This window comes from Eumetopias jubatus, unplaced genomic scaffold (genome assembly GCF_037043125.1).
Source record: "Eumetopias jubatus isolate StellerSeaLion01/CBP00866 unplaced genomic scaffold, mEumJub1_p1.0 scaffold_11, whole genome shotgun sequence".
NCBI lineage: Eukaryota > Metazoa > Chordata > Mammalia > Carnivora > Otariidae > Eumetopias > Eumetopias jubatus.
This window is the reverse complement of record NW_028274817.1, coordinates 43,511,727-43,534,472: the sequence shown is the minus strand read 5'-3', so window position 1 is coordinate 43,534,472 and position 22,746 is coordinate 43,511,727. Positions and strand designations below refer to the sequence as shown.

The 22,746-nt window shown below is 38.7% G+C and overlaps 1 pseudogene; it reads left to right on the top strand.

Moving 5' to 3' along the window:
• Positions 1–22,746, top strand: part of LOC148163042 (ER membrane protein complex subunit 3 pseudogene) — a 24,734-nt pseudogene continuing 1,988 nt past the window's right edge.

Here is a 22,746-nt window from a genome sequence, read left to right as displayed (position 1 = left end):
ATGAAACACCACGTGGCAGTGGCGCCTTGGCAGTGGGCGGTGGGCGAACAGCAGCTCAGGACAGGTGGGAAGTGACTGAGAGAAAATGGAGCGTCCGAGCGGGATCTGGGCAGGTGTGTCCTGTATCATGGACAGGGGAAGACAGATGGGGTGGGTGGAAGAGAAGGTCTGATTTGTCTGTACAGGGGTAGGGGGTAATGTAAGGTGAACACCGCGTTCTCTGGTAGAGAGCCCTGTGTACGACCTACAGGGCACATCAGTGGACAGTGATGAGGGAAGAGATAAATCAACGAACGTGATATAGATTTGGGGTCAACAGCAGGTGGAACTGCTTTAATATACTTATGAATTTTCCAAACAGAATTGGTTTCATAGAGTACACAAACCGTTTCGCGGTATTTTTTACTCTGCGAAACGCACCCTTGAAAGAACACTTATGGAAATGGATGTGGTGCCACCTGGTGGGAAGATCTAACACTGCAGCTGTGAAGTTTCAGATAAGGGGCTGAGCAAGGGGGAGAGAGGGGTGGAGGTGTGGGAGTTTGCCAGGGTTTCTTGCAGTTTTATTTAACTGGAACAATCCCTCTGCATTCATCACTTTTCTAGGATATAAAAAAGCACATATTCTGGAATATCTAAACCTGAGATTAAAAGTCCTGCTCCAGTCTGAATTACACACACACACACACACACACACACACACACACACACACACAGAGTCAATTTAATTTTTTTAATCTACTTCATTATCTTCATTTCTCCATGAAATTGAATATAATGGAGACTTTACAAAGTAAATATATGTACACATTTCTCAATCTGTTCACAAGTCTTTTTTGTTTCCAAAATTTTATGAAAGTACCATTTTTCCTGAATACAACATTCCAAATAATAAAATATATTTATAAAGTGAAATTGTCCTGCATCTCTCACTAGACCTACTCCTACCCCCTGACCCAAATGGTCTGTTGTCAATAGAATGGTGCCTCCTAACCGCATATCTGAGATATTTGCAAACACTTTCCCCAATGTCTTCACACAATTCTTTGTTAATTTTTACTTTCTTTTTTTTTTTTTAGATTTTATTTATTTATTTGACAGAGAGAGAGACAGTGAGAGAGGGAACACAAGCGGGGGGGGGGTGGGAGAGGGAGAAGCAGGCTTCCAGCTGAGCCAGGAGCCTGATGCAGGGCTCGATCCCAGGACCCTGGGATCATGACCTGAGCCGAAGACAGATGCTTAAAAACTGAGCCACCCAGGTGCCCCTATGTTTTTTTACTTTCAAATTTGCTTTTCAATTTCAATAATATCGTGACTTTAAAGCTTTATGGAGCATAATTTTTTTAAAGTTGAGTAACACTGGGAGCATGTAATGACATCTTATGGAGAGACTAGAGTGTTCAGAGCCCTGGAGGCATTAAAAAATTACAGAAAAAATTTCAGAGTTATTCCAAAATTAGCTGTTGATAGGGAGATGACAAAAAGCATTTCCCAATTTACATGAACTCCTCTAAAGTCAGTATCCTGGTATAGATATTAGTAATAATGCTGAATAACTTGAATAGCTGTTAGGATTAGATGAGATGAAACATAAAGTACAATTTCTTTTTTTTTTAAAGATTTTATTTATTTATTTCAGAGAGAGAGAGAATGAGAGATAGAAAGCACGAGAGGGAAGAGGGTCAGAGGGAGAAGCAGACTCCCTGCTGAGCAGGAAGCCCGATGTGGGACTCGATCCCGGGACTCCAGGGTCATGACCTGAGCCGAAGACAGTCGCTTAACCAACTGAGCCACCCAGGCGCCCTAAAGTACAATTTCTTAAAGCAGTTCTATACAGATCACTTTCCTTCCCTCAAGATAACCTGTCCCAGGGTCAACACCCGAGCTTCTGCCCAAACCCCACTCCCCATTTCAGGGATCGGCCAATGGATGTGGTGCAACACCCAGGTCTCTCAGCACAAGGGGTAGAATTTCATCTCCTCTGAGTGAGAAACCAAGGGGCCACAATAGCAGGGGGGTTATGATCCAACCATTTATCCAGCCCTGAAAACCCATCTTTGAAAGGGGGGGCTGCTCTGTGTTCTCTAGGGAGGGCAAGGGATAGAACCTCATTCCCATCTTGCCGCTTATTTGGAACAATGACTTAGGCTCTGTCAACCTGAGCCTGGTCGTCTGTGAAGTGGGACTCACCATACTTTTGTACAGAACTGTTCGAAAGAGTAAATGAGAAAAGTTGTCTATATCATATGGCATGTAGTGGGACTTCAGGGGCCCTTTAAATGTTGAGCTAGAACAGTAGGTGCTGGCTGAGCCTCAAGGCTAAGGCAGGCACTGTGAAAAGTTGTTTCTCTTAATGAGGTTACAGATATGTAGAGGAGGGAAGAAAATATCTCTCTGACATGCTTTGAGTCAAATTTTTGGAGACAGAGGTTCTCTACTTTCTTAAGTGATTCAGAATCTCATAAGAGCTGTTCAACCTCATGCCCCTGAGCAGACCCTAATACAGTTCCCCATGCTGGGAAGACAGGCTTGTCTGACTCATCTGGTGAGCTCAGTGGCGATAACACCAGGGTAGCACACTGTGGTGTTTGCCTAACTGCTGCCCCTGGACGGCTCCATATCCTGATAGATTTATAGGAAAATTCTGGACCCATCACACAGTCACCAGTGCAGGGGTCCTCAGAGTCCTCGGAGCGTGCAGTATCCAGCCACATCACATCAGGATTCCTGCCATCCACTGCCTCTCTGAGAGGCAACAATCCACGAATTACTAGCATTTCGTTGACATGCAATTATCCACTCTTCCATTCACCTGTGGCTAAATATATATTGATCTCAAAACCCATACCGTTCCACTGGAGATGTCCCACTAGCTTCATCCTCATTCAGACATAGACCTTCTCTCTCTTTCCCTCCCCACCTTCCTCCTTCCCTCTCTCCTTCTCTCCCTTCTCTGCCTCCCTCCCCACCCACTGGCCCTCAAAATCAAAGTTCCAGAAAGCATTTTCTGCATTCCCTGTTATCATTCTTCACTTTCCACTTTTTCTCTACTTTCTTAAGTGATTCAGATTCACTTTCCACTTTTCTTATCTCACTGCACTAGAGCTTCTGTCCCCAGAACAGAACATGCTCTCACCAAGGTCACAGGCACCCTTTTGTCACCAAGTCATTATTTGTATAAGTATATGAAGATATGAATATTACCTTTAATGACTACCTAAAATATGTGTACTTTTGCAGACTGCTTCTGTCGCTTCATAACAAATCTTTGACTGTTTCCAGGCTCTGGAGAATGTGGTGCTATACAAAGTCAAGCTGTCCTGCTCCTTAACTGTGCAGTCCTGGGCCAAGTCCCTATTCCCTGTGTCCCTCAGCTTTTCATTTATAAAATGAGGACGAGCAACAGTATCTACCTCATAGGGGTGCTATGAGCATTAGATGACTCAGCAAACAAAAATCATTAGCACATAAGAAAAATTTAGCCATATTTGTTTTTCTTATATGTCCTTATTAGCATTACTATCCTCTCAGGCATGAAAGATAAGATATAGACTGATGTTTATCCACAATCAACGACTTTTGGGGTGTGTGGTTAATGAATGTATTAGTGCTCAGAGCTGCCATAACTAAATAACAGGAACTTCGTGGCTTAGAACTATAGTAAGTTATGATCTCATAGTTCTCAAGACCAGAAATCTGAAATCAGGTGTTGGCGGGACCGGGCTTAGAGCCTGCAGCCTTGAGAGGAGAATCCTTCCTTACCTCTTCCAGCTTCTGGTAGCTACTGGCTTTCCCTGGTTTGTGGCAACATAACTCTGCTCTATCTTCACATGGCCTTCTTCCTGTGTGCGTAAAATCTCCCTCTCCCTTATTTATAAGGACACCAGTCATTGGATTGGGGGACCATCCTAACTCCAAAATGACCACTTTTCAAGATCTCTAACTTAACTATATATTTTTTTTTCAGAGAGAACTTCCTCATTCTTTTTAATAGCTGCATAGTATTCCATTGTGTGTTTGTACTATATCTCCTATGCTTGGATCTAACTTAACTATATTTGCAAAGACCCTATTTCCAAGTAAGATATGGAGGGGGTGGTAGAATTTGGAAATATTTTGGGGGCACACAATTCAATCTACTACAGTGAGACAAGCAAGTTATAAAATTAAATGTAAGATGAGATCTTATGTTTTGCACATAAATATATAAATGTGTGAATACATGCATAAATATATAAGTACCTGCATAAGAATACTTGAATACTTCTGGAAGAATACGATACAGATGAAAATACTAAAAGGGCTTTACATTGGGTGGTGAACTTTGAGGTATTATTTTCCTTACCATATCATCTACTTTTAACTATAATAAACACCGATTACCCTTGCAATTACACAAAATATTAAAATGGCTGGGAAACATAAGCATTTTCTCCCCCAACCACAGGTAAGCCATTCATTTTAGAACAGAACATCCCTGGGGCCCAGGAAGGGAGACAAGATACTGGAGGGCCCAGGGAGGGAGACAAGATACAAGATTCCACAGTATAAGAGGACACCATTCCCCAAATTCCAAACCACACTACTGAAGATCAATATTTTAAATTTTTGCCTAGTTAACTGAGAAAAAAAAAAAACATGAGACCTTAATTAGTTTTCTTTTGCTGTACCCTAATTCAACAGTAAGGTTGAGGATCTTATCAGATGAAAAGCAGTAGTGTACACTGGTTAAATGTAGGGGCTCAGCAGCCACACAAATTCTGTTCAAATCTAGTCTTGTGACTTGCTAGCCCTGCCCTCACTGTGCCTCAACTCCCTGTTGTGTAAAGTTGAACAACAATAGCTCTTCCTCCTAGGCTGCATATATTTGCTATATGAGTAAGCATAGGTTTAGCACTTACAACAGTTTGGGGCACAGAGGGAATGAGCAATAATATTAACCTTTCTTATCATTATTATCATACCAGAATGGACCATTAGTGATTTTACTAGCATTTTTATTATATGGGCTTATATTAATTGGCAAGGATTGACCTTCATGTTTGTTGTAAAAAAAAAAAAAAAGTGGTTTACAAAGCTGTAAGTAGGACATCATCTCATTGCTATTCTTAAATATATATGGCTATATTTGGATGGCAAAATTTCTGAAAATTACAAATCTATTAAACCACTAGTACTTATCCACGAATAGTAGGCTTTTAAATGTTTCTAATGATTTTTATTTTGCTTTCATTCGTTTTCCGTTTTTTATCTACAATGAAAGTGCCTCGGTTTTGGAAATTAAAAAAAAAAAAAAAATCAGAAAAAACAAGTATCTCCAGCCTTTCCCATAGGAAATGGGCTCAGTGTTAGAATGGGGAACATCCCTAAGCCAAAGGAATTAGATAATAGGATGGTCCCAGAACTAATTTATGCATCTACCACATGACAGTCTTAACTGGACAGCTTCAGGGACATGCGGATGCCTAGGGGAAAGGCAAGCATGTCTCTCAAATAAACTTCATATTCTCCAGTCCTACAGTGTCTCTCCTTCCCAGGGTTTAGCGAAGGTCATGAGACAAAAGTATTTTTACAACATGCTTCTTTCTGTTCTCTCCAAATAAAGGTACCTTTAACTAAAAGCAGGTTCATGAGTTTAACCCCCGGTTAGCCAAACAGGGAACCACAGGGGAGAGAAAGGGAGAAACTGCATGAGATCACCCAGCGCGCTCAGCCCACAGCTTCCAGAGGGGAAAATGCTGCAACAGCAGGATTCACGGGCAACTTTAGTCACAGGCTCCTTCAGCCTAGGGACCAGGATAACCAACACACATGGATTAAAACAGCCTTGAAATATTTTCCTTGTGCAACTAAAATAGTAAAAGGAAAGGTGTTAATAGGATATAGATCCTAAGGGTTTTCATCACAAGGAAAAAACTTTTTCTTTGTATCTGTATGAAATGATGGATGTTAACTAAAATTTTTGTAATCATTTCACAATATATGTAAGTCAGTCATTATGCTGTACCCCCTTAAACAAATACGGTGCTATATGTCAATTGTATATCAATAAAATTAGAAAAAAATTTAAAAAGAAAAAATTGAAGTATAAAAAAAATCAGCTCAAGTTCTAAATGGGATACAACCCTAAACCAACCAAGGGATTTGGATGTCTTTACAAGAAAGGAAAGTTTCGAGTCTCTTACGTGAAAAATCTGCAGAATTTCATTCAAGTACAACTGGCTGTTGAACAACACAGGGGTTAGGGGTGCTGAGCCCCTGCGCAGCTGAAAATTAGAGTGTAACTTTTGACACCCCAAAAACTTAATTACTAATATCCTACTGTTGACTAGAAGCCTTACCAATAACAGGCAGTTGATTAACATATATTTTGTATGTTATCTGTATTACATACTGTATTCTCACAATAATACCTTTTTCTTAATTTTTTTGGTAAATCTAGGCTACACAATTCATCTGCTTTTTTTTTTCAAATTGTTGCAAATCTCCCAAATTTTCCAATATATTTATTGAAAAAGAGCCACGTGTGAGTGGACCCATGCACTTCAAACATGTTGTTCAAGAGTCACCTGTACATTTAAAATCACTGACAAAATGGATAAACATTTTGAAAATTACAACTTATTCAAATTGACCCCAGTAGAAACAAAGAGTCTAACTAGGCCAATTACATGGAGAAACAATGAACGAGTTTAAATAATTCTCTCATGAAAAAGCACAGGATGAGATCTTTCCAGAGGAGAATTCCACCAAACCTTTTAAGAGTTTAAACTATTTCATGGGCTTAGAAAATATGTAAAGTGCTGAAGTATAAGACTGATCTTAAAAACAGTAACAGTTTCACAAAAAAATAAATTACACACTAGTATCTATAAGAATAGGAAGGAATGTTCTTAAATAAAATATTACCAAACACAATTGAATAGCACATAAAACTAGATCGTGACCTTATAAAGCTTGTTCCAAAAAACGCAAAGGTGTTTCAATATCAGGAAATCTATTAATACAATCTAGTGTATTAACAGAGCCAAGGAAACAATTATATGACACCTTCACTTGCAGAAAGGTATTTATCAGCATCAACACTCACTCATGTTTTTAAAAAACTCAATAAAATAGGAATTGCTGGGTAACTTCTTAACATGAAAATAGGTAACTTGTTGTGATGAGTACTGGGTGTTGTATGTTAGTGATGAATCACTGAATTCTACTCCAGAAACCAATATTGCACTGTATGTTAACTAAGAAAAATTTAAGTTAAAAAAAGAAAATATGTATACACACCTCAGACAAAAAGCTAGCATTCTACTAAACGGAGAAACACTAACGGCATCCCTTCTAAAGCCCCGCAAACTAAAGACAAATCATCATCATCATCATCATCATCATCATCATCATCATCTCGAACTCAGTAAGAGAGAAAGAATGCATTACTTAGGGGAAGAAAATGGCATGAAGGATAGCATATTTCTCGTCAAAAATCGTGTAGTCCAGAAGGAAGTGGCACATTTTTCAAGTGCTGAAATAAAGGAACGGTCAACCTCAAATTCTATCTCCAACTAAGTTATCCTTCAAGAATTAATAGCAGTAAAAAGACATTCTTAAATGAAGGGAAACTAAGATTATTTGTCACCAGCAGATATACCCTAAAGAATGGGTGGGTAAAGGGAACAGAAAGGAATTGACATAAGAAGAAATTCAGGGAAATATGGAAGGAAAAAAGAACAACAGAAAGCACAAAAATATGGTTATTTTCCTTTTCCTCTTGAGATTTCCAAATTCTGCTTGATGGTAGAAGCAAAAATTATAACACTATCTGATGTGGTTCTTAATATATGTCGAGGAAATACTGAAGACTGTATCACTATAAATGGTAGATGGTAAAGGGATTGTATTGACCGCACCAGCAGAAAGTGCTGGGCATGCAGGTACTCACCACTGTTTGGGGCACCTATTATTCATGAATGTATGAATCAAGAAATGAATGAGAGATATCCTGAGATAGGGCATACCTTTTCCCCATATTCTAACTAGATGGTTATGAACTGAACATCACTTCTTAAGACATTTGGTTACTTGGACCTCAGTGATCTTTTCTCTTTCCTTAAAAAAATATCTCTATTGGAATGCAACGCTTTCCAGGTGTTCCAAACTGTACAAATACTACATATCTTACTTCATCAGCTCCATTCCCTGGTTATTAGATACTTCTGCTCTAAGGTCAAAGGACTCACAACAGCCTAGGAATCATCCTTTGCATGTTGGTTAATTTCTACCTTCTGTAAGCTGGCAGAAAGATGAATTTAGAGATAAACGAAAAGAGCATTGTGGGTCCACCTGGTAAAACACTGAAGCTACCCAAAAAGAATCCAGGATAGGGCCAACTGTGCATGCGCATGCAGTTAACATGACTGAAAGCCAGAAAAAAACCCACATCCCAGGTGAGATCCTCTGCAGAGAGTCCACTGAACACAGTTTAAAAGGTCGGGTAGTGTGAACACATTTAAAAAGGTCAAGTAGTATGGACAATAGCAAAATGCATTTTTGTGTAAAGTATGCAGAGCTCATGTTTCTACCACAGCACAGTTACCCAATCATCAGGGGGTGTTCGGTCAACAAATCCAGCTCCGGTTGTGGTCATGGTGCCACATTTAACCCTGCAGAAATTATAAGTGTGCAAAAGCAATATGTAAAAGACAGTGACAGTGAATGTTAAATTTTGCTTAAACTTGTCCAAGCCGTGTGGTTCTCTGATATAACCCACTGAACTTATGAAAGGAGTCGAGGCAACAAAGGAGGAGAAAAGCCTCACCGAGTGATCTCTGGGAGGATACAGAGATGAAACAAATGAAAGCATGGACAGAGAGCTAACGCACGGAGAGAGTGTTCTGGTTATGCGACTGCAGGAGGCAGGCAGAAACTTGCTGACACATGGGATTCTATGGGACCCGGGGTCAGTGAGAAACGAAAAAGTATCATTTCCAGCCAGTGTGGGGTTCCATTAATGGTAAATCCTTCCCCTTGATGTCTGCTTCTACTTTAATGAAGGTTTAGGGAGCTGAACATCAAATCAGCTTTACTACTGTCGGTGCTCCTGGTTTTTTCCTGCCCCCATGGACCAGTGAGACATATGGGGCACTTTCCTTCTCACCAACAGTTGTGTCATTTCAGTGTGTAAAGGGACTACGTAGCATCCCATGGAAGCAAATGTGTCCTTTTAAAATCTCCAATCAATCCTAAACCAGGGTGGTCTCAGCCCCCTAGAGTGTCCAGTCAGTTACCTCTGAGCCCTGTCTGCTCACCTGGGAGCCCCCATTCTTCACTAGTCAGTTTGGACTCCCTGTCCCCACCCTCCTATTCATCACCCATAACTCCTGCCCACTGTGCCAGGCCCAGTTCCTCTTTGAGGAGTGTCTGACGACTCCAGTGAACCCTTTCTCCTCTTTACATATTAAGGAGGTTCTACAAAGGTCACTATAACTTCTAAAAGGACCAGGACCCTGTGAAACCATTACCATGACCTCTGCAGCCCCCAGGCCACTGAAGGTGTAAAGAGTGATGGATGCTCAGTGAACACCTGCTTCGTGGTGCAGGTCACAAGCAAGGGAAGGAACTCATCCTGGGATGGCTCAGGTACTGAGACCCAGGAAGAGCTCCTGACTCTCGGTGCAGTCTTCTTCCCTGCCAATCCCCCAGTCACCTCTTCCTGGAGCTTCCAATAGGTTCCAGACTCCCAATTATGTGCAGTCCTAATGTGAACAAGGAGGGCACCAAGAGAAGAGAGGAAAAATACAACTATTACCATGTGAAGGCTGAGGACTTTCCCCAGCCCATCTCCTTTACACTGCATATCACACAGATGGCACCAAATTTCCTACGTAATGTGTGTGTGTGTGTGTGTGTGTGTGTGTGTGTGTGTGTGTGTGTGTGTGTGTGGTGTCTGGTGTTCTCTACTTCTTATATTCTCAAATGCTCACTAAAATATAGTAATTCTATTGAGACTAAGAAACAACATCCTTGCTAAAGATCAGAAGAATTGGAATGGGAAGGCAGCAAACATTGGCATTGTGAATGATGTACCACATACTGAACTACAACCTCAATGAAGTTTTCTTCTGGAACTCCTCAAAACACTCCCTGAGTATAAGGACCAGGAGGGACATATGCAACATGTAATTTTAATGAATAGATATAAAGTTAGATCATATATAGAGAATAAATAATAATAATATATAGTAAATATACATTACATATTATAATATTCATTACATATTATATATTATTACATTATACATTTATTAATTATATAATATATAAGTATTACATACCATGTGTTATATTATATAATTAATTATGTATAATAAACAATATATATGATATTAAATATATTTTATATATACTATATTATGCATGATATACATATTAGGTGTACATAAATAAATCATCAAGGTGGAAGATAGCTGTGTATGTATGCAGTGAAAATGTGTAAAGCAGTATTATATTTTGTTCATGGAAGCTAAGAGAGTAGATCTTAAAAGTTCTCATCACAAGAAAAAAAATCTGTACCTATGTGTGGTAACCGATGTTAACTAGACTTATTGTGGTGATCATTTTGTAAAATACACAGATACTGAATTATTATGTTGTACACCTGAAACTAACATAATGTTATATGTTAGTTATACCTCCATAAGAAAAAAAGACAATGTACATAAAAAGCAATATAAATCCCCAACAAATACTTAGAAACACACCACACATAAATAAAATGGAAAAAGAATCACATTTAGTCAGTCAAACAAGTCAAAAATATAATGTAGGGGGTGCCTGGCTGGCTCAGTCAGTAGAGCATGTGACTCTTGATGTTGGAGTTGTGAGTTCAAGCCCCAGACTGGGCCTAGAGCTTACTTAAAAAAAAAAAAAATTTAAGGCGCCTGGGTGGCTCAGTTGGTTAAGTGACTGCCTTCGGCTCAGGTCATGATCCTGGAGTCCCGGGATCGAGTCCCACATCGGGCTCCCTGCTTAGCAGGGAGTCTGCTTCTCCCTCTGACCCTCTTCCCTCTCGTGCTATCTCTCATTCTCTCTCTCTCAAATAAATAAATAAAATCTTTAAAAAAAAAATTTAAAAATAAAGACAATAAAAAAAATAAAAAATAATGTAGAATATGGGCCTCATTATGCAAAAGAATACATATCTCAACATGGATTTATAGATATTTACGTGTGATTAAATATAAGTTAGTATATTATATATAGAGAAAAAAGTCTGGAGAATAGGTATGAATAAATCAACAGTGACTATATTTGTATTATGTAGGGGGAGAAGGCGAAGACAGAAAGGAGAGACAGAATAATTTTAATTTCTAATGCACTGTGATATCGCTTGGTATGTCTTAAACAACTAAACCATTAACTGGTGATGTGACAAATACTGAAAGGTGGGGCCGTGCCTAAGGGACACTGGCACACACTGTTAAGCAAAACGAGGACTCACTGAATCTGAAACAGAGAAAGATATTCCCACACAAGGCAACAAACCTGGCACAGGCTACGTGGGCTCTTTATCTCTTGGGAAATAAGCGTTCCAGGCCCAAGGCCCATTCTTATTGTAACTGAGTGGGAGTTGAAAGACTGTGCACATAAGCCTTTCATTCCCAACAGGGAAGAATGTAGCAGGATTACCACCAGTGTGTAGAAAACTCCAGAAAGTTTTGCCTACACAATAAAATCAATATACTACCCTCACTCTCTGCCATCACCTCACCCTTTGCCATGTTCCCTAGAAGAGGCTTTTACACTTGCAACTGACTCTGATCACCAGGTGGCATCTTTCTCCATTTTCTATAGGTTATTTTTTTTCCCAATGAAAAGGCATAATTTTTAAAAACCAGACACAAAATGTTTTCCTCAAAGCAGATTATGAAACAATAAGTAGTTGGTGATCAAATTCTCTTTGAAAAATTCATATGTTTATAAAAATATTGAGCAGACATATACATGGTTTCCTGTTCTGCTTATTCCTACATCTCACTAATTTATTAATGTGTATTGGGTTTTTACTTTGTGCCAGGCACTGTCAGTCCAACTCAATATCTGTATCCCACACCTTGTCTCTCTTGATCTCTAGATCTGCATAATTGGAAATGTCCACGGGCAGCAAGATGGGTATTAGCCCTCACCCCATGGGGTGATGAGACTTGACCTCAAATGGACTCCATTCCAAGCAAGTTTAGTCCAACTTTCAGCCTGAGTCCCGGAAACTCAGCATCCAAACAGAAAATCATGTGGTTTAGAGGTGAGAATTTGAACCTTGAAAAACTGTCGCACCTTGTAACCCACACCTCCTTCCTCCTGCATATAGCACTCACAGGCTCCTACTTTCTCCTCAAAGATCTCACTCATAGAAAGTAAAAAACAAGGTCAGTCTTGTTTCTTCTCATGGCAAGAACTACCTACACATTTTACTCTTTCCTTTAGCCCTTTGTTAGGTGAGATTGGTGGGTTTCTGAACTGGTTTTGTGCCTGCCTCATCCCTGAAGGCAAGTCCTTCCCACTAGTATTCTCAGGTAACACGGAGTTTCTGCTTCATGTTAAGACTAATAAAACATAATAAAAAAAAAAGGAAGGGAAAATACGTTAAAACAAAAAACAAAACAAAAAAAAAAAAACCTCCTCTCTCAGTTGGAGGGGCCTAGATCCACAGGAGACAGAAAAGAATAGAGCCAGAGTCTCAAAGACAAGGACTAGGACCCTTGTCCAAACATCTAATTTTCCTGATTTATGAAATAGTTTTCATAGATTTCTCACATCATATTCACTTTCCCTCAGGGTTCCTCTTTTAAAAAAAAAAAAAGACGTTATTTGAGACAGAGAGAGCATGAACAGGGTGGAGGGGCAGAGGAAGAGGAGCAGACTCCCTGCTGAGCTGGGAGCCCTATGAGGGGCTTGATCGCAGGACCCTGGGATCACGACCTGAGCAGAAGACAGATGCTTAACCGACTGAGCCACCCAGGCGCCCCACTCAGGGTTCCACTTAGAGAGCCTGTGAGGAAACAGGATTCTGATGTATTGCTGGAGATACAGCACAATCTCTGGAGAGGGGATTTGATGCTATCTAGTACAAGTACACAGGTATTTAAGGTATACCTACATCCTAGAGTATATGGAGTGATCTCCAGGATACGCTGTTCAGTGAAAAACAAGGTATAGAAAAGTATGTAAAGCTCCTCCTGTCCAATGCAGTAACCACTAGCCATACGTGGCATTTAAACTTAATAAACCAAATTTAAATAATACAATAAATTCAGTTCCTCATTAGCACTCACCATGTTTCATATTGGGCAACACAGATACAGAACATTTTCATTTCTACAGAAATTTCTATTGGACTGCACTGGTGCAGAATATGCCAACTTTTACCTAAGAACAGGGGTAAAAACTAATAGATGTGTTGTATTTGCTTATATTTTTAGACACTGAAAGGATAAATAAAATCTGATTTAAAAAAAATGACTGTCTATAAGGGGACAGAGGAACAGCCCATTTTGGAAGCCAATGATGTATATATTCTCATCAAAATGTAAAATGGGACTTCTGGTTTCTGGTCCAGCATGTGAGAAGTTGGAAGTTAACACACTATTCTAAAAAGTTAAAAAGCTGAATGAATTGGAAAAAAAAAATCAACAACTCGTCTTAGATCCATAAGAGATGTGAGATACTAACTATCAACCTAGAATTCTGTACCCTCTGAAATTACCCTTCAAAAACAGAATAAAGACTTCCTCGGGGGAGGGGGGGGGAAAGAGGGAATTTGCTGCCTTGCAAGAAATGTTAGAAGTTCTTTAAAGACAGGGAAAATGATGTAGGTAGAAAACTCAGATCTACATGAAGCAAAGGAAGAGTGAAGGTAAAATAAAAACTTTTCTTTATTCTTAATTGATCAACAAGTTTGTTCAAAATAATAAGAGCAACACCATCCTTGATTATCTATGCTTATGTATACACTTATGCTTATGTATAAGTAAAATGAATGGCAGCAATAAGACCAGGATGGGAGGGAGAAATTAGGATTATTTCATTATTATGAAATACTTGCATTGCTCATAAAGCTGTATAATGTTATTGGAATGTAGAATTGGATTAATTATAAATATGACAACTTCTAGAACAACCGCTTAACAAAGTTTTTTTTTTTTTAAAGTACAATTGAGGGGCACCTGGGTGGCTCGGTTGGTTAAGCGTCTGCCTTTGGCTCAGGTCATGAACCCAGGGACCTGGGCTCCAGCCCCGCATCGGGCTGCCTGCTCAGCCGGGGCCTTGCTTCTCCCTTTCCCTCTGCCCCTCCTCCCTGCTTGTGTTCTTTTCTCTCTCTCAAATAAATAAATAAATAAATAATCTTTTAAAAAATAAAATAAAAAAATAAAAAGTATAATTGAGGGGCGCCTGGGTGGCTCAGTCAGTTGAGTCCAATTCTTGAATTTTGGCTCAGGGTCATGATCTCAGGGTCGTGAGATCGAGCCCTGTGGCTGACTCCACGTGTGCAGAATCTGCTTGAGCTTCTCTCTCCCTCTCCTCCTCCCCCAGCTCACTCTCTCGCTCTCTAAAATAAATAAATAAACAAAATCTTTTTTAAAAAAAGTATAATTGATAGGGGCAGCTGGCTGGCTCAGTCAGTAGAGCTTGTAACTCTTGATCTTGGGGTTGTGAGGTTGAGCCCCACATTGGGTGTAGAGATTACTTTTTTAAAAAATCTTGTAAAAAGCATAACTGATACACTCTAAAAAAGGAGAGAAAATGGAATCGTGTAAAATGCTCAATTAAAAGTACAAAATGCAGGAAAAGGGTAGGAGAAAAATAGAAATAGAAAACAAGGGCAATAAATGGAACACAGTGTCAGCTATAGTAGATGCTATATCAATAATCACTAAATGTACCAATTAAAAGGCAGAGATTATCAGAGTGGACTAAAAAGCAAGACCCAACAATATGCCATCTACAAGAAACCTACTTTACATATAATGACACATATAGATTAAAAGTAAATGGATGGACACCCCTATGTTTATTGCAGAATTATTTACAAAAGCCAAGATATGGAAGCAGCCTCAGTATCCACTGATAGATGAATGGATAAAAAAGTTGTAGTATGTATGTGTGTTTGCGTGTGTGTGTGTGTGCATGAACGCAATGGAATATTACTCAGACATAAAAAAAAAAGAATGAAATCTTGCCATCCATGACAACATGGATGGAACTAGAGGATATTATGCTAAGTGAAATGGGTCAGACAGAAAAAGATAAATACCATACGATTTTACTTATGGTTGGAATCCAAAAAACAAAGCAAATATAAAAATAGAAACAGACTCATACACACAGAGAACAAACTGGCATTTGCCACAGAGGAGGAGGGTGGGGGGATGGGCAAAATAGGTGAAGGGGTAAAGAGGTACGAACTTCCAGTTATAAAATAAATAAGTCAGGGGGATGAAAAGTACAGCTAGAGAATATAGTCAATAATATTGTAATAATTCTGTATGGTGACAGATGATAACTATACTTCTTGCAGTGAGCATTTTGTAATGTATATAATGGTCAAATCACTATGTTTTACACCTGAAACCAATATAATATTGGATGTCAACAGTACTTCAATAAAAAAAAAAGTTTTAAGTAAATGGACGGAGAAAGATATACCATACTAACACTAATCAAAAGAAAGCAGGAGTAGTTATATTATTAGAGTAGACATTAGAGTAAAGAAAGTTATCAGGGATAAAAAACGGCATCATATAATTATATAGGAATCAGTTCTCCAAGAAGACATAATGATTCTTAACATGTATGCACCTAACAGAATACTGTCAAAATATACCAGACAAAAACTGATAAAACTTCAAGGAGAAATAGATAAATCTATTATAGTTGGACACTTCAACGGCCCTCTATCAAAAATTGACAGATCTAGCAGGCAAAAAATTAGTAAAACTATAGTTTAGCTCAATAGCACCATCAATCAACTGAATATAATGGACATCGATAGACTACTTCATCTAACAGCATGGTACCCATTCTTAAACTCACATGTAACATTCACCCAGATAGATCACAGTCTGGGCCATAAAACACACTGAACAAAGTTTAAATGACAGGAATCATACAATGTCTGCTCTCAGACCACAATGGAACTGAACTGGAAATCAATAAGAAGAAAGATAGCTGGAAAATACCACAACACTTGGAGATTAAACAACACATTTCTAAATGACGCATGAGTCAAAGAAAAAATCTCAAGAGAAATTTTGAACTAAACAAAAATTACAACTTACCAAGATTTGTGGGATACAATGAAATCAGTAAATAGAGAGATATTTATAGTAGTGAGTGCATATATTCAAAAGAAAATCTAGTCAATAATCTAAGCTTCTACCTTAGAAAACTAGAGAAAATAGAGCAAATTAAATCTAAAATAAAAGAAATAATAAAATTTAAAGCAGAAATCAATGAAATTAAAAACAAGAAATCAATAGAGAAAATCAATGAAATCAAAAGCTGGTTCTTTGAAAAGACCAATAAAATTGGAGGAGTTAAGATGGTGGAGGAGTAGGGGACCCTAATTTTGTGTGGTCCCTGGAACTCAGCTGGATAGTTATCAAATCATTCTGAACACATACAAAATCAACCGGAGATCTGAGAAAAGAATTGCTGCAATTCTACAAAGAGAAAAATGACCACTTTTTGTAGGAAGTGTGGAAAAGTGAATCTGAGGCAATATATTGGAAGATAAACTGCAGGGGTGGGGGGCGAGCCTCCATAAGCCAGGTACTGGAAAGTATTATAAGCAGCGGAGTGCAAAATCGGAACTTTTAGAAGTCTGCCTGAAAGGTGCTCAGGTGGCAAAGGGGGTCAGAATTCCAGGTGGGACAGTGTGGTCTCAGGATCCCTGGGGTTGCAAAAAGTATGGGGGTACCTGACTGCAGCAGCGTCCCCAAGGCATTTTGGAGCAGGGAAACCAGCTGAAAATAGTGAGTCCAGGTGATGGCTTTCTGCTTGGTGTTGCCATAAACGGTGAACTACTACACAGTTGGGCGACCACTCTCTGAGCAGGGGCCCAGAAAAGAGACAGAACATCGGCAAGAAACCCCTCCCTCCCCAGAGTGCAGGTGCCCACCGCAAGAGTCCATAAAGTTTGGAGACTCGAAACAGGGTCAGGTGCCTGAGATAAAGATGCTCAGTCATAGGCTGGGTGAACGCAGAGTTCGGTCGGAAACCAGGGAGACAAGAGTGATTCACTGCTTTTCTGTGAGGGCTCACTGAAGAGTGGGGGGCAGGAACTTTCAGCTCCTGGGCTAGAGATCGGAGCGCCACCATTTTCATCCCCCCCCCCCCCATTAGTGCTGAAAGCCTTCAGGCACGAAAACAGAGCCCCATAGTGCAATCCGGGAGCCCCATACACTGAGCCTAGGCCTCCTGGCAATGATGGTGCAACTCCGCCCAGGCAAAGACGCCTGAGAATCGCTCAACAGGCCCCTCCCCCAGAAGACCAGCGGGAACATCACGCTAATACCAAGTTTACCGATCACAGAGAACTGCAAAACTCCAGTTCTTGGGGAAAACACTATATAGCATTTGTGGTTTTTTTCTTATTATTCTGTAGTCTTTCAGTTTTATATTTCTTTTCCCTTTTCAGCTATTTTATCAATTCTTTTTTAGTCTTTTAATTTTCATTTTTACATTTATGTTTTATATATATACTTTTTCATTTTTGGCTTCCTTTCATTGCATTCAATTTTATTTTTGTATATATATGTTTTTCTTTCTTTCCTATTTTGGGATCTAGTTTCTTCTAACAAACAGACCAAAATGCACCCAGGATCTAGTTTATTGTTGTGTTCTGTTCTACTTCTTGTTTGATTTTTCTCTCGTTTCTTTGGTTTCTGTTTTCTTCTGTTTTGTTTTTATCTTTCAGGTGTTGTTGTTGCTATTTTTTTTTTCCAAAGATTTTACTTATTTATTTGACAGAGACACAGCAAGAGAGGGAACACAAGCAGGGGGAGTGGGAGAGGGAGCAGCAGGCTCCGCCCCGCCCCCAGCAGGGAGCCCGATGCGGGGCTCCATCCCAGGACCCTGGGATCATGACCTGAGCCGAAGGCAGACGCTTAATGACTGAGCGACCCAGGCGCCCCTGTTGTTGCTATTTTTTGTATTTTCTCTCTCTCTCTCATCTATTCTTTTCTGGACATACTGACAAGATGGAAAAACTCACCTCAAAAGGAATAACAGGAGGAAGTACTCACTGCCAGGGATTTAATCAATATGGACATAAAGATAAGATGTCAGAACAAGAATTCAAAACAACAATTATAAAGATACTAGCTGGGCTTGAAAAAAGCTTAGAAGACACTGCAGAATCCCTTACTAGAGAAATAAAAGAACTAAAATCTAATCCAGCTGAAATCAAAATGTGTGTGTGTGTGTGTGTGTGTATGTGTATATATATATATATATATATATATATATATAGAGAGAGAGAGAGAGAGAGAGAGAGTATACATATACAATGGAATATTTTATTCAGCCATCAAAGAATGAAATCTTACCATTTGCAACAACGTGGATGGAACTAGAGGGTATAATGCTAAGCGAAAGAAGTCAATCAGAGAAAAACAATTATCATATTATTTCATTCATATATAGAATTTCAGAAACAAAACAGGAGATCATAGGGGAAGGGAGGGAAAAATAAGATAAAACCAGAGAGGGTGACAAACCATAAGAGACCCTTAACTAAAGGAAACAAATTGAGGGTTGCTGGAGGGGAGGTGGGTGGGGAGATGGTGTAACTGGGTGATGGGCATTAAGGAGGGCACATGATGTAATGAGCACTGGGTGAAATATCCAACTGATGTATCACTAGACTCTACCTCTGAAACTAATAATATACTATATGTTAATTAATTGAATTTAAATTAAAAAAAGAAAAGACCAATAAAATAAGAAGCCTCTAGCCCAGCTAACTAAGAAAAAAGAAAGAGGACACAAATTATTAATATCAGAGATGAAAAAGGGGACAACACTATAAATCCCATTGACATTAAAAGGATGATAAAAAAATACTATGAACAACTCTGTATTAAGAAATTTGATAACCTAATGAAACAGACTGATTGAAAGACCCAACCTGCCAAAACTCACACAATAAATGGACAATCTGAGTAGGCCTACATATATTAAATAAATTGAATCAATAATTAATAACCTTCGAAAACAGAAAGCACCAGGCCCAGATGGGTTGGCTGGTGAAGTCTACCAAATATTTGAGGAATAAATTATATCAATTTTCTACAAACTCTCAGAAGTTGGAAGCAGAGGGAATATTTCCTAATTCATTCTATGATGTCAGTATTACCCTAATACCAAGACTGCATGAGACATCACAAGAAAAGAAAATCATATACCAATATATCTTATGAACATACATGCAAAAATCTTCAACAAGGGGTGCCTGGGTGGCTCAGTCGTTAAGCATCTGCCTTCGGCTCAGGTCATGATCCCAGGGTCCTGGGATGGAGCCCCGCATCGGGCTCCCTGCTCCGCAGGAAGCCTGCTTCTCCCTCTCCCACTCCCCCTGCTTGTGTTCTCTCTCTCGCTGTCTCTCTCTCTGTCAAATAAGTAAATAAAATCTTTTAAAAAGATCTTCAACAAAATATTAGCAAATCAAATACATCATTAGTAATATATAAAAAGAATTATACACTATGACCAACTGGGATTTCTCCCAGGTATGCAAGGCTGGTTTGAAATTCAGTTAATGTAATCCATCACATCAATAGGCTAAAAAAGAAAAATCACATTATCATATTAATTGAGATGCAGAAAAAGCATTTGACAAACTCCAACACACACTCATGATTAAAACTCTTAGTAAACTCGGAATAAAGGGGAACTACCTAAATGTGGTAAAGAATGTCTACAAAAAACTTACGGGTAACTTTATACTTAATTGTGAAAACGTGAAGCTTTCCCACTAAGATGAAGAACAAGGCAAGGATGTCCCCTTTTACCACTGCTTTTCAACATCTAACTGAAAGTCCTAGCTAATGCAGTAAGACAAGAAAAGGAAATAAAAGGTATACGGATTAGGAAGGAAGAACTAAAACTGTCTTTGCTCACAGATGACATGATCCTCTACGTAGAAAATCTCGAAGAATCAACAAAAATCTCCTGGAACCAACAAACCATTATAGCAATGTTGCAAAATACAAAGTAAACATACAAAATTCAATAGCCTTCCCATGTGCCAGCAAAGAACAAGTGGAATTTGAAATTAAAAACACAATTATATATATATATATATATATATATATATATATATATATATATATATATATATTAGCAACCCCCAAAAGGAAATACGTAGATATAAATCTAATGAAATATGTACAAGGTCTATATGAGGAAAACTACAAAACTCTGATAAATGACCAAAGAACTAAATAAATCGAGAGATATCCCATGTCCATGACTAGGAAGGCTCGATACTGTCAAGATGTCAGTTCTTCCCAACTTGATCTATAGATTCAATGCAACCTTGATCAAAATCTCAGGAGGTAATTTTGTGGAAACCAACAAACTGATTCTAAGGTTAAATGGAGAGGCAAAGATGCAGAATAGCTGATATCATACTTAAGGAGAAGAACAAAGTTGTAGGACAGACATTACCAGACTTTAAGGCTTATGATAAAGCTATAGTAATCAAGACAGTGTATATTAATGAAAGTATAGTTAAAGAGATCGATGGAACAGAATAGAGAGCCCAGAAATAGACCCAACATAAATATATTCTCATTGGGAGCCCAGTGTGGGGCTTGATCCCCGGACTCTGGAATCATGACCTAAGCCAAAGGCAGACGTTTAACGAACTGAGCCACCCAGGAGCCCCTGATGATAACTTTTTAGATTCGACACCAAAAGCATGATCCATGAAGAAACAATTGACAAGCTGGATATCATTAAAATGAAAATCTTCTTCTCTAAAAAAGACAACCTCAAAAGAATGAGAAGACAAGCCACAGAGTTGGAGAAAATTTTTGTAGAAGACACATCTAATAAAGGACTGTTAATCCAAAATACAAAAAGAACCCTTAAAATTTAACAATAAGAAAACAAGCAACCCAGTCAAAAAATGGGCCAAAGACCTTAACAAACACCTCACCCAAGAAGATATACAGATTGAAAGTAAGCATGTGAAAAGATGCTCCACATCATATATCATCAAAGAAATGCAAATTAAGACAAGATACCCCTACACACCTATTAGAATGACCAAAATCCAGAACACTGACAACACCAAATGATGCCAAGGATATAGGGCAATACGAATTCTCATTTATTGGCAGTAAGAATAAAAAATAGTACGGCCACTTTCAAAGACAGTTTGGCAGTTTCTTATAAAACTAAACATCCTCTTACCATGCAATCCAACAATCATGCTCCCCGGCATGTACTCAAAGGAGTTGAAAAGTTATGCCCTCACAAAAATCTGCACACGAATGTTTATAGCAGTTTCATTTATACTTATCAAAATCTGGAAGCATCCAAGATGTCCCTTACTAAATGAATTGACAAGTAAACTGTGATACATCCAGACAATGGAATATTATCAGTGATAACAAGAAATGAAACATCAAGCTATTAAGACACGAAGGAACCATAACTGCATGTTATTAGGTGAAAGAAGCCAATCTGTAAAAGCTATATACTGTATGATTCCAACTATATGACATTTTGAAAAAGGCAAAACATGGCGACAGTAAAAAGATCAGTGATTGGGTGCCTGAGTGGCTCAGTTGGTTAGGCGACTGCCTTCGGCTCAGGTCATGATCCTGGAATCCCGGGATCGAGTCCCGCATCGGGATCCCTGCTGAGCAGGGAGTCTGCTTCTCCCTCTGACCCTCCCCCCTCTCATGTACTCTCTCTATCTCATTATCTCTCTCAAATAAATAAGTAAACAAATAAAATATTAAAAAAAAAAGATCAGTGATTGCCAGGGGTTTGAAAGGGGAGAGGGATGAATTGGTGAAGCACAGAGGATTTTTAGGGCAATGAAAGTACTCTGTATAATACTATAACGGTAGATACATTTTTCCAAACCCATAAAATGCACAACACCAAGAATGAACCACAATAAACCATAAACTATGGACTTTGGGTGATAATTATGTGTTAAAATAGATTGATCAATTAAAACAAATGTAGCAGTTTGATAATGGGAGAGGCTATGCATGTGCAGAGCATGGCATACATGGGAAATCTCTATACTTCCCACTCAATTTTGTTTTGTGCCTAAAACTGCTTTAAAAAATAACGTCTATTTAAAAGTTACAGATATATATATATACATAGTTATATAGTTATGTAATTATATATATATATATATATATATATATATATATAATAAGTATTTACAGGCTACATGCATTGAAAAGGTCAAGAAACAATGGCTAACCAAGTAGCAATGAGCACCTCCAGTACCCTGACTGAATCCTCTAAAATCACGTCCCACTCAAAGGAACCAGGCTTCCTTAGAGAAATGGCTGATTCCAGGTCTGGGGTAGGAATTCTATCATGATTTATGGATCAAACTATCCTGCCAGAAAGCATATTATAAAGACTCAGAAACCAATCTGAAGAAACTTCACTGGCCAAACATAGAACATTTTGAACATCAAAATGATTAATGACCAC